Here is a 12633-nt window from a genome sequence, read left to right on the forward strand (position 1 = left end):
CCGGTCGGATAGAGGACCCGTCGACTCCGGACTTATCCGGGGCGACAATCTGAATTCCAGGCGATCGGTCGAGCCGACTCGCGGCTCCATCCAGCGGTCGCGTCCGTGGCCGACGTCCCGGCCCCACAACAATTGGTGTCAGAAGTGGGATTCGGCCCCTCTGCCTCCGTAGCGAAATTGACGGATTTGGATCAGGGGTGTAGGGAGCAAACCCCCCCTCCCTCCCCCCCCCGTTTCCCCAAATTGTGAGCTATTAAATTTTATTCCCAGCACGCAACATGTCCATCCAAATGAGCTGAGGCAGGTGGGTAGTGATAATAGTGTAGAGTTAATGGAACCAGAGGCCCAGGACACCACCCCCATGCAGGAACTTTCCCCGCAACAAAACTCAGAGTCCGTAATTGGCGCAGTGGCTGGGGCGGTGCATGAGCGCCCCCCCCCCCCACGTGCGATTTCCAGCACGGACCAGATGTTGGAGGTGATGGGACGATTGGTGGAGGATATGAACGAAATGAGGGCGAATGCGCAAAACATGGCAGGCCACATGGAGTTTATGGGGCGATTTGTGGAGGCCATGAATGCCAGGGTAGATGCGATGAGCGCAGACAGGCAGGCATGGAGAGAGGGGAGGCGGACAACGGAGCATAAAATGGCGGCGCCACGTGGCAGTACGATCGAACCAACGAGAGGGAGTGTAACGGCTGCCCGACCCGCGATGGAGACGGGTGAGGTCGGGACGACGAGGGACGCCGTAGTGGATGGGAAAACGTGTTGGACGAGACACGAGGGGATAACGGAGAAATTAAAGGAGGTGGAGGTGACGAAGAGGGAAAATTAAAGGAGACCGAAACGTGTAGGGTGAGACACGAGGAGACAATGACGCGGATAATAAAATAAATAAAGGAAGAAACTTCATAAACATGAGGAGACAAAAGGGGTGACGGAGACACAAATAATAAAAGAGACGACGAAAATAAACAAGTGACGCGGGAGATAGAAAAGGTAGAGGAGGAACTGCACGAAACTACAAATGAGCACACACAGATAGAGTTAGTGGGGGACAATGGGGTTGAGCTAGGGGAATGTGTTGGGACCCGATGCAAGCAGCAGGATAGCCTCCTTCAGGAATAAAGGGAGGAAATATACTCCCTTGAAGTTTTGCGCGACGAGGTGTCCGGTTGTGCCGAACGAGGTGGAGCGGATGAGTGCTGTGAACGGGTACACGAGCAGCTTGGGGGGGGTAAAGAGACCCCGGAACTCCTTGTGTTAACGCGAATCCCCAGAGTGAATGTCCCAGTGTGTGTGGTAAAAGGTACGAGTGTGTCGAAAGGTGTGGTGAAACGTGCGCATAGTGTGAGTGTCATGGCGTGCGTGAATAAGATGGCGGGCGTGAGAGCACGCATGGGGATGGACGGACCGGTCAAGACAGGAGACGGGTGTGGCGAGCCTTTTACGCCGTATAAAGTTATTGTGGAATCGCGCCGGCTTCGCAGAACGTTGCGTCCGAGGTCCGTTCCTCGTTTTCGGAGCGGCCTGGGCGAGCGCGACTCAGAAAGCCGGCGCATGAAAGTCCCGCGTTTCGGGAAAGACCGTCGCGCGGACGGTTAAAATGGCGGTGAGAGTTGGGTGAATTTGGAACGCGGGGGTTCCCATGTGCGCGTGGGCACGTGTCCGGGGCATCACGTGCTGCATACCGCGTGTTCTCTTCGTGGGGCATGCGGAGCGGGTTCCCGGGACGAGGCGCGCGTACCTGCTGCACGGGAGACCGCGCGGGCTCAGTGCGCGAGTGACGTCACCGGGAATCTCGCGGCACGAATGCTGGGCAAACGGCGCTCGTCGTCTCACATGGGGAATTCCCCGCGAGCGAGTTCTTATTGGGACGTGCAGGGTGACATCAAGGCCGCACGGATCGGCCTTCGGAGGGGACGTGGGCATCGCCCATAGGGACGAACGGGCGTGTCGAAAACCGCCACCATGGCGCTGCAGAATAAAATTAAAAAGCCTCGCTTCCAGTATGCAGCCCGAAGTTAGGGCATAGGAGCACTTGTTAATGGGAAAGGTTAGCGATGGTTAGACCGGCTTTATGGGGACATGAGTTGTTCCTCATGGAGCCTGTGGAATGGGTTAGTTAGAGGGATTTAGGTCGGATTTAGAAGGGGAAATGGATTTTTGAGGAAAGGACAGACATGGAATGTGTAGTGGGGATGTAGCTGAGCTACGTAAAGTCAATGGAACGTGCATTAGTGTAAGGGACGACGAGGGAGCACGAGTCAGTTAGGGGAATTCAGTGAAGAGAACGGCAGTGTTGAGTGAGTGAAAAAGTAAAAGAAATACAATGAGTGAGTATGGGCCAGCAGGCCTGAGTGTGTATTGAGTGAATGTGGAATGCATGGTGTGAATGACTGAGTGGGGGGGGGGAGGAGTGAAACCCACCCAAGGGACCCCGTGGTCAGTTTAATGTTAGTTAGCGGGTTCGTCAAATTTACCAAAAGGAGGTCGTTTTGTTGGTGTCGAGAGAAGGCACGAAACCCATTTGGAGGGGTGCAGGAGTTCATGAACCGGCTGGGAGCGTGGCTGTTGAAAGGTGAGTACCAAGTAGAGGGCACCCTGGGCACCGGACTAGTCGGCCTGAGTAGGCCAAGGGTCCACGGGACCGGGATAGTGTAGTGGGCACGGGAGACCCTCGGAAAGGGACTCGTAGCGCCAAAATGCCATGTGGGCATCTGAGGGGGCCAATGCCAGGGAGGGCAACCCCCCGCATTCATAGGGAGCTGGTAGGCTTGGAGACAGCCTCAGGGCCCGGGGGTGCCATGGTTAGAGTTAGGCAGAGGGGAAGTTCCTGCCAGTTGAGCTACGCTGCCCAGCCACAAAATTGTGCAAGGGCACGGAAGAAAATTCGAGGGCTAGGCCCAAATTTGTAATGGATACCAACACAGGTGATGGGAATCATGGTTGTTAGAACCTACAGTTTGAAGTGACAGGCGTTTTGGAAAGCCCCGCTGTAGTTTAAAAGTTAATAAAGGCTAGGTTAGTTTGGAGATGTACCCCTTCGCACCATCCATCCCTTCGCTCCTGGTGGGCCGCTGGACTCACTGTGGAGAAGACTGCTGAATTATGTGGGAGGCCATTCTGAGGCTTCGTTAGGCCTCAAAAGCAGGGCTCTCCATGAAGGCCGGCGGTTTACGTACAGCTGTTTTCGGTTGTACCGCCGGATGTTTTTGTCAAAGCTCAAGGAAAAAAAAAAAAAAAAAAAAATCGCCCCCCCCCCAATTTTTTTTTAATTAATTTTAACATTTTTGGAAGCAGCTTCATGTGACCTTTCATTTTAAACTTACTTCATTTATATATCATTTGTATGTGAACACCACTTTCTTGAATAAGTTTTTGAAGTAAGGCGTCAAGTACATGCACCAATGAGTTTATCAACAAATAAAGAGTTCTCCAGATATCCATTTAATGTACCACAATTTCACTAAAAATGTCATTGATTTGGGTAACAGTTTGCTTGTACTCTGCAACTGCTTAAAATCGCTGAGAATGCATTTCCAAGAGTCTAGGAATTCCCGTGGCTGGGGGCCTGCGGCCCCCACACCCCCGGCTATTATTTTCGCCTCACTGCGCTTGGCAGCCACCTGAAATTTTCCATACATACAGGTGATTTCAAAAGTGTGGAGAACTCTGCTCAAGACAGGATGCTAGTCTCTCCCTTTTCCCCTCCAGAAAGGGAATGTAGGGGTTGGGAGTAGGCTAGGTTGGCAGGATAGGTTAGCCGGACAAAGACAATAAAGTAGGTTACAGGCCCCCCTAACAAACGGACGCCAACGTTGTCAGACGGAATGAAAACCCGTCATTCTTGTTACAAAAACAGCTAAAATTGATGAAAAAGCGGCCGAAATTGAAACCAACACAGTAATTACGGTTGCAATCGCAGATATAACCGAAACAAACACGTTTATTCTACACGCAAGAACGGTCGTGACGGACACAAGAACGGACAATCCCGAAATAGAACGGTGGGGAATGGAAGCAACAGCAAACGGCGGAGACAGAAGCGAAAGCGATTCATTCCGGTTACCATAACGTGGAAAACATGGCGGCTTGAAAAGTTCTTGAAGTTATGGTAAGTTAACTTTAACGTAATCTGCCTTGAATATATCATGTCTGTTAATGAAAATCCGTTTGTGGTACAGGATATTATACAAGCAGCGATAAATGCTCCCTCTCGACTTAATGTGTGGCTGACATTTCGTGTAATTCGTGCCCCCGTGCTGCAGCGATCAGTGACGATTGATCGTTTATATTTGCAAGAGGTAAAATTTGATAGTAATAATAAATTGCAAATTCCAATAAAATAACAAAGTTAATATGAAGTACAAACTGTGAAAAGATCCCATACACGATCCCCTATGTTGAACTGGGCCTACACAACCAGCGATCCTTCACTCGGGGACTCGAAATACAGGCAAACCAAACATTATCATCACAACAAAATTCGGTTTCATAAATTGTTAAAACTACATCAAGTACTACCCACTATATATTATCGATATTACATTTATGTTCGAGGCACAAGCACTAAAAATTTACATACCGTAACAGGTCGTTCTACTGCATCCGCCATCTTGTTCGCACTACAGTAACCGGAATGAACTGCTTTTGTTTCGCTCTCGGACGTTTCGCGATGGAAATAACCAATCTTGCTTCCGTTCCCCACCAATCTATTTCGGGATTGTCCGTTCTTGTTTCAGTCATGACCGTTCTTGTGTGTAGAATAAACGTGTTGCTTTCGGTTATATCTGCTATTGCGACCGTAATTACTGTGTTGGTTTCAATTTTGGCCGCTTTTTCATCAATTTTAGTTGTTTTTGTAACAAGAATGATGGGTTTTCATTTCGTCTGACAACGTTGGCGTCCGTTTGTTAGGGGGGCCTGGTATTGATGCCTAGTTTTCGAAAGCTGATGTTCTAGTTGTTGAAATTCTGCACAACATGGTGAATTAACCCCTTGAGTGCGGGAACGAAAGAAAAAATGGCCATTTTCAATAATTCATTATTTACTTCAATAAGCATAAAATACATGTGGAATGGTTGATTATTTCAGGGTATTTCTATGTATTGGACATGTTTTAAGATATTTCAGGGGGTTTTATGCTCCTACGGTGTTTAAGGACCCACAAAATACCCCCAATTTTGGCAGTTTTTGCACAATTTTAGCAAAAACTTGTACGTTTCTCTTATTAAATGCCCAATATATTGTTACGGCTGTGGAAATTCGCAGAGCACCATATAGGCCCTTAGATCAGTTATGCCGAGAAGTCTGTGTTTAGATAGATTTCCCCACCGTTGTCTAAAGGGATTTTATTCGTGTCACCCGGGCTGTGATCTTTGAGTTAGCCGTTTTTCTTTTACTATCGTTATTTTGGACCAACCACAATGCCAACCACCAACCAACTTCTCCGCAACGCAAAACAACAGCCACCTTCACCAGGCCAACCACCAACCACCTTCACCAGGCCAACCACCAACCACCTGCTCCACAACACCAACCACCAACCACCCTCTCCACACCGCCTTCACAACAACGACATCTCCTCACCATCTCCTAACCCATCTCCCCCGATAAATCAACACGAACAAAGTCGCCTCACCTTCATCTCCGAAACGACATCATCTTTACTCCAGCCACGGCGAGTCCGCATCGAACGGCATCGCTGCAGGCAGATGCGGGTGTTTGCTCGCCGTGCAAGTCGGTGATCTCGCACACGTCCGCTCGTCGCACAAGTCGGTGAGCGAGAGGGGCAGAGCCAGCGGGGGGGGGGGGTCAATAATCAGAGGTGAGGGATCGAAGATCAGATCTCGCCTCACGGAGCGCGGAGCGCCAAGCGAGTGAGTCGGTGGAGTGTCTGTCGGGGTTCGGAACGCCTGGAGCCTGAAGCCTGCAGTCGGTGGAGAAGCTGAGGAGAGCGGAGGAGACGCGAGCTGGGAGCACGACCAAGCCTGCTGTGCCGCGTGTTCTGTGTGCCGCGGAACTGCGTGTTCGTGTGCGAGCCGGAGAGAGCTCGTCAACCAGCACCGAACGGTCTGAGGTGATCGGGCTTCGGAATAGTCCGAGCATCGCTGAGGGACGGACAGTGCAGAGAGCGTCTTAAAGACAGCGTCAACTCAGAAAGAGCAAAGTCCCGTTCGTTCCTCTCAGGCATTGCCGGCTGGGGCCCGAATCACCAGGCCACTGCCGAGCCGCGGTTACGCTAGCTGCCGTGGCGACGGAACGTCGCGGGTCGCCCCAGCGAGGAAGGTAACCTGCATGGCCTCTTGGAGCTCCTTCTGTCCTCAAAGCTCCAGGTTTATAAAGACGCCGAGAGGTCCAGTCTACCCCTTGTCTTTGAGGGGGGTTTTCCTTGCTTTTCTTTGTATGAAAGTTGTGGCGCCGAGTCCGTAAAGTAGAACTGTGTGTAAAGAATAAATAAACGGTCGTAGTTCCTTTGCATTGTTTTTGTTGGCTGTATAATTGCATGCGTGCATGCTTGTATACGTGCCTGTATACGTGTGTGAATAAATGTGCTTGTTTGAATGTTGACCTGTTCGTCGCGTCATTTTCCCTCCATTGAACTGCCGTATTGCATCAGGGAATAATAGCCGATAATAGAATCGGGTCCAGCGAGGCCTCGCGATAACACCCCGCTCGGTTATCCAAAAATGGAGCGAGCTGCTTAAGCGGCTCGTGTCCAAGCAGTCCTCGCTGAGGTACAATCTCTCGGTAATCTACCCACGCGAATAATTAGGTAAATCGATTATTTGGCGATCGGACCCTGTAGCGCGGGTAGAGTGCAGACAAGGTTGTGGTGTGTTTGGAGCACACCCGTGACTGATTTTCGGCGTTGTTCCGGAAAGTCGCTACTGAATTGTCCATCCGGTGGGCGAAGCGGCCGCAATTCGGTTAAACGCGGTCGTTCGCACGCCGGCGGGCGAGAATTCGTAACAATATCTTTTAAAAGTGCCAAATTTGATTATTTTCATCAGGCAGGGTGTCTCATTCAATAATTTGTCAGTTAAACTATGGCAGAATATTCACAACCAGGTAAATTAACCCTTTCTCTGACATTTGCGCAGTTCAAGTGAAAATTCTCATTTTTCTAAAATCGGCATCTTTTATCCAAAAATGAACTTTTATCATGGAAAACTATGGAAAATATCAGGGTTACTATTATAAATTGATATTATACAAGGTATTTCATGGACTTTTATGCTGCCAAGGGGTAAAAGACCCGCTGGAATACCACTAATTTGGCATTTTTTTTACGATTTCAGGCCAAACTCATTACATTGTAATTTTTGATGGTATTTCATACGTTTTGAGATATTCTGTGCAGTTTGTCATGAGCAGGGGATTAAAAGGAACACAAAATGCCCCCACATGTAGCATATGTACTGTGAATAAATACAATTAATAATGATAATGACTTTTGGAATTTTCTCCCTTAATGATATTATTAGTTAAACCGAGACACCATAGGTGGGATTGCCGCTGCTGATCTTTTGTTTTTGGCATCACGACACCTGTGCCTCTGTCATGCATGGCTCAAACATGTCAAACCTTCTTATCAACTTCAAGACAGTGACCTCAAGAAGAGGATCATCACTCATTGTATTGGTCAAATTATGCCTATTGAACAGGTAGGATCTTAAAAAGAAAACCAAAGATGTTCTCATAGTACAAGATCAGAGGATTAATGAAACGATGTGCTGCAGGACGCATCAACTATGCTTGCTACACTCCAGCATATATTGCAGAGATGAAGCAGTTGGAACAAACTCAGCCAAGAATGCATGAACACATGATGCAAGGTGGATTTGTTGTGTGAAGATCCCCACATAGAACATTTAATTGTGTGCCAACTGACCAAGCCCTGGAACAAACTAGAAATCAAGAAGTGAAGAGTTGAGGAGGCATCTTCAGCTTCCCCCTTCGTAAAGGGGCACTTCTGCGCTGGCTGATGACACATGTCACTAGGGAATACTCGGAGCCTTTCAAAGACCTTTGCCAATCTGGTTCAAAAGCAAACCTTCATGATGAGCTTGGAAATGCACGCATGAACAAGGACAAAAACGATCTGAAGAACATGAAAGAATACATTGTCAGCCAGTGTCAAAATCCGTTTAATCTCGATGAGGTACCAGAATCGCTTCTAAACATCACCACCGGTCAAATGGCATCTCAAGAAGTTGAGAATTCTCTGAAGTGTATTCCAGAAAAAGGAAAAGCAGCTTATGAAGACTTCGTCAAAGAAAGAATTGGGACCGAACATTCTAAGAGTTTCTGGGACCCCTTGAAGAAAGAAACTGTGTTGACATTTTCAGATATGAAGAAGGCACTCACCAATGACAAGGACCGGAAGCTGATCATTGATACTGAGGTGTTGTTCAGGCAGCTATTGGCTGTCTCACAGAGTCGTAATGTCGATTTGAGGAAGGTACTTTGTTACAAACTGGCCGCCATGCTACCAGCACTCTTCCATGAAGATGGGTCGATGAGGAAAACTGCAAAAGCTGACCTTACCACGAAGCTTGAGGCAAATTGTGCGGACGTTCTAGCAGAGCTGCCACAAATCTCGGCAATACCTGAACCCACACCATCAACATACATAATTGATGGGATGGCTATGATTCAGAGTTTGGATGAAAATCACTTCACAACATTCCAAGATTTAGCTACAATAGTTCAGAAACTACTAATACGACTTTTCATGAATCCTTCATTGGATATCAGTAGCATTACAGTAATCTTTGATCGCTATGATGTTGAGACCTCAATCAAATCATCCGAAAGGCAGCGGAGGAGTTCCAACAACATGGTACTAACATACCAGATTCAAGGAGGCAGACAGATTCCAAACTACCACCAGTTTCTGAAAAGTGGAGGCAACAAGTCCAGCCTAGCACACTTCATCGCTCAACATATATCGGACAATTATGAACAATTACCAAACGAGAAATCAATTATTCTGGCTAGTGGTTTCGGTGATGGCAAGCTGGTAAAAGAAGTACAACCACTCGGAGTCCCATCCATCGACTCTCTTCAGAGCACACAGGAGGAAGCGGATACTCGGATAATCCTCCATGCCGTCAGTCGCTCACGTGACCATTCAAGGGCCATTGTTCGCTGTGATGACACGGATGTCCTGGTACTGTTGATCTACTATTCTCGTAGAAAACAGCTGATTGACAAGGTATACATGTACGCTGGGCATTCTGGAAAGGAGAGATACATTCCAGTCCATGAGATGGTTACTCAGTTAGGAGCGACTGTTTGTGAGTGTCTCCCTGCCATACACACTATCACTGGGTGTGACACCACATGTTCTTTCAACAGAATTGGGAAGCGAACAGCTTATTCTACACTGGTCAAGAATGCACAAACATTGTCAGATATAGACACTTGTGTTTCATTGTCACGGAAATTTGTGCTTCTGATGTATAGCAAAAAAGGCAAAGACTTTGATTCATTGAATGATCTACGTTTCCATTTGGCCACGACCACAGACAAGCCAGCATCTATACTTCCCCCAACCGAGGATGCATTCAAGCAGCACATCCTACTGGCCAAGTATCAAACCAAGATTTGGTGCGACAGCCATGTTGCAAACCCACCGTTGATATCACCAGTTGGTCATAGCTGGTCCGCTTGTGAAGGTGGTGGAATTATCCAGACTATGTATACTCAAGATTCCGCTCCAGCTGAGGTTCGAGACTTAACACACCTCTACTGCACTGACAAAAACTGTGAAAACGGGAGGAATGTGCCCTTGTGTCCTTGCAGGACTAGAGTGTATTGACATATGCAGCTGCACTGACTGCAACAATCAGAGCAATGTCGTACAACAGGAAAATGAAAATGCAACAGAGATAGACACTGTATTTGATATTTAGATGCATTGCCAGCTGATTTCAGATGTGATCAGTATTGAAAGATTCATGAGTGGGTTTCACTCATATTGATATAAACATATTGCAGCAACAATATAACAGAAAACAGCAACAATATAAACATATTGAATAGATTTTCTCAAAGGTGTGAATCTTTTTATCCAGGTTCAACTGCAATTTCATTCATGAGACAATCTGACTGGTTCATCAAATCAGACTTGGGACTGTTATAACATGTAATGACAATATCAGGCGAAAAAAAGAGGCAATTGTGGCATAAAATTAGGAAAAGAATGCCGATTTGGAGGTATTCCGGGGGTCTTTTACCCCCTGGCAGCATAAAAGTCCATGAAATACCTTGCATAATATCAATTTCTAATAGTAACCCTGATATTTTCCATAGTTTTCCATGATAACCGTTCATTTTTGCATAAAAGATGCCAATTTTAGGAAAATGAGAATTTTCACTCGAACGGCGCACGTGTCAGAGAAAGGGTTAATTTATCTGGTTGTGAACATTCTATCATAGTTTAACTGACATATTCTTTAATGAGACACCCTGCCTGATGAAAATAATCAAATTTGGCACTTTTAAAACATATTGTGAGGTTCACGGGACTTGAACAAATCCCGCCAACGTAAGATGAGCAGAAACGATGGAGACGGTTTATTTTTTTATAACCCACGAGTGGCGGCTTTGATCACTCTCTAGCAAACGGGACGAGAAAGGTGGCAGGTGGCACGTGGGACTTTATTAGTAAATAGTGTTTATTTATCTACACACAAGAGCGATAAAACGGCTTGGCAAGAGGAGGGATCTGTGGGCGATTCGACGAAGGGTGGTGTGGATTCTGGCATGGGGGAAGCACAAACAATTTCAATGTATATACAACAAAATGTAAAGAATCAAATAAAATCGGTACACGGAATTCAAACCCTCTAAGGCACCAGGTACACAAACACACACACACACACACACACACACACACACACACACACACACACACATACATACACACACACACACACACACACACACACACACACAACGGAGCTAGTTCGTCAGGCTTGCCCGGGGTGTCGATGCAAAAGTCAGTGGATGTGGTGCCGGACGAGCTGGCGTTGCGCCTGCCAGGGCAGGAGGCATGGTGGTGCAGATGTTTGCGTGAAACCTTCAGTGCAGAAATGCAGTTCTTGGCCTGTGAGCTCCAGCCAGCCACCATGGTGTTGTTCTTGATTCGTGGACCTCCTGTGATGTGGGCCCAAACTGCTCACAGCTGCCAGGGAACCCGGTTCCATACCCAGAGCGAGCAGAACACGAGGGCAAAATGAAGAGGCAAGAGGAAAGGGGCTTCAAGCTTACTCTGCAGCAAAGCCTCGCTTGGAGCATACAGTAACGGCGTGGATGATTTCGCATGAGGGACAATATACAGGCAGGAGGTCCTGCAAGCTGCAGGAAAGCGTGTTGCAGAAGATCTTGAGCAGTCGCTCAGCGTGTTGGCTTTCAATCAAGCCTTCCTCTCGAAAAAAATGTGAAGCAATCCAGATCAGAGTCCCTCGTCCTCTCTGCGGAGCGTCTCATTCGTCCTCCGCCAATCGTCCTCAGGAGGCGGAGCCGTCCGCAGATATCTCTCTCCCCTTTCTCTCAAGCCTCCAATCAGGCCGCCCCATGCTCCAGGGTGTCTGCAACTCCCCAACGAAGCGCCTCATTGGTCCTCTGTCTGTGGTCCTCCGCCAATGGTCATCAGGGGGCGGAGCAATCCGCAGCACTGTTCTTTCACATCACGGCAAGCCTGCAGGAAATACTAAAAGGGAATACGCATCAACACTTACCCTAACCCGTCTCCCTATCTAATTGCGTGACAATTATCATTTCCCCCTTAAAGTAAATGGACATTTACGAGATAATTTATCACCATCAAATCCCTACTTCATTACATCAAGATTCTGGTACAACTCGAACAGCATGGCATACCTAATTAAACATCCTAATTACCCTTTGAATGCATAACCCCCCCTCCCCAGACGTAACACTGCCCCCTCCTCCAGTACCGCAGCTCCTGCAAGGTATATCTCAGGCGCTACCGTACCAGCCTTACCACTTACTGACTCACACCTATTTAACCTAATGAAATAAAGCTGGAGGGGCAATGGGCAGTTGTGGTAAAATAAATTTTAACTTAACTTGTAATGGGGTAAAATGCTAATTAGCCTTAATAAAGCTTGTGTGCCACAAATAATTTAATAAATATATACTGGGAAAGCTTAGCAGAGGTTTTGCCCACCATGTGCAAATTCTTCAAGATAATAAAAGCCTTTGTAACCCTCATCTATACTCCGTTAGCCCACATATGCCACGACCAAAAGGTCGTATTCTAAATCTCCCTCGTCTGGGCCATCTGGAGCGAGGCTCGGATAGGGAGCCGTTTTCATCCTGTGTTTGTGATTTTAACTTAAAAAAAACTCATCTGTTCTTTCTCAGCCTCTCTAGCTTGTCATCGATTGATTAGTTTTCTTGGAAATGATGCTCAGAGTAAACCATGCCTTGCCTAAAATTACATATGTACGCAATGTTACTTCACATATAGTTAGAGATTGCTTGGATTTCGCAACAGGCTTTCATTCCACATGCGTCTGTTTTATCACAAACAATCTTAATTGGACTATAGTCTATTCTGTTTTATAGGTATTCAAAACTTCCACATTTGCC

At 47.2% G+C, this 12633-nt stretch overlaps 1 protein-coding gene across 2 annotated transcripts in view; it reads right to left on the bottom strand.

Moving 5' to 3' along the window:
* Nucleotides 1-12633, bottom strand: part of LOC147008728 (sodium- and chloride-dependent taurine transporter-like) — a 173642-nt gene that overhangs the window by 158502 nt on the left and 2507 nt on the right. The window contains exon 1 of one of the 2 annotated variants that reach the window (XM_085864251.1): nucleotides 4592-4697. The exons of the other annotated variant lie outside the window; for it this stretch is intronic. The gene's annotated coding sequence lies outside the window, so the exon portion shown is untranslated. Of the gene's footprint in view, nucleotides 1-4591; nucleotides 4698-12633 lie in introns of those variants that run through there. 2 annotated transcript variants of the gene reach the window in all.

This window comes from Eptatretus burgeri, chromosome 18 (assembly GCF_056783735.1).
Source record: "Eptatretus burgeri isolate ZD-2024b chromosome 18, Ebu_testis_v1, whole genome shotgun sequence".
Lineage (NCBI taxonomy): Eukaryota > Metazoa > Chordata > Myxini > Myxiniformes > Myxinidae > Eptatretus > Eptatretus burgeri.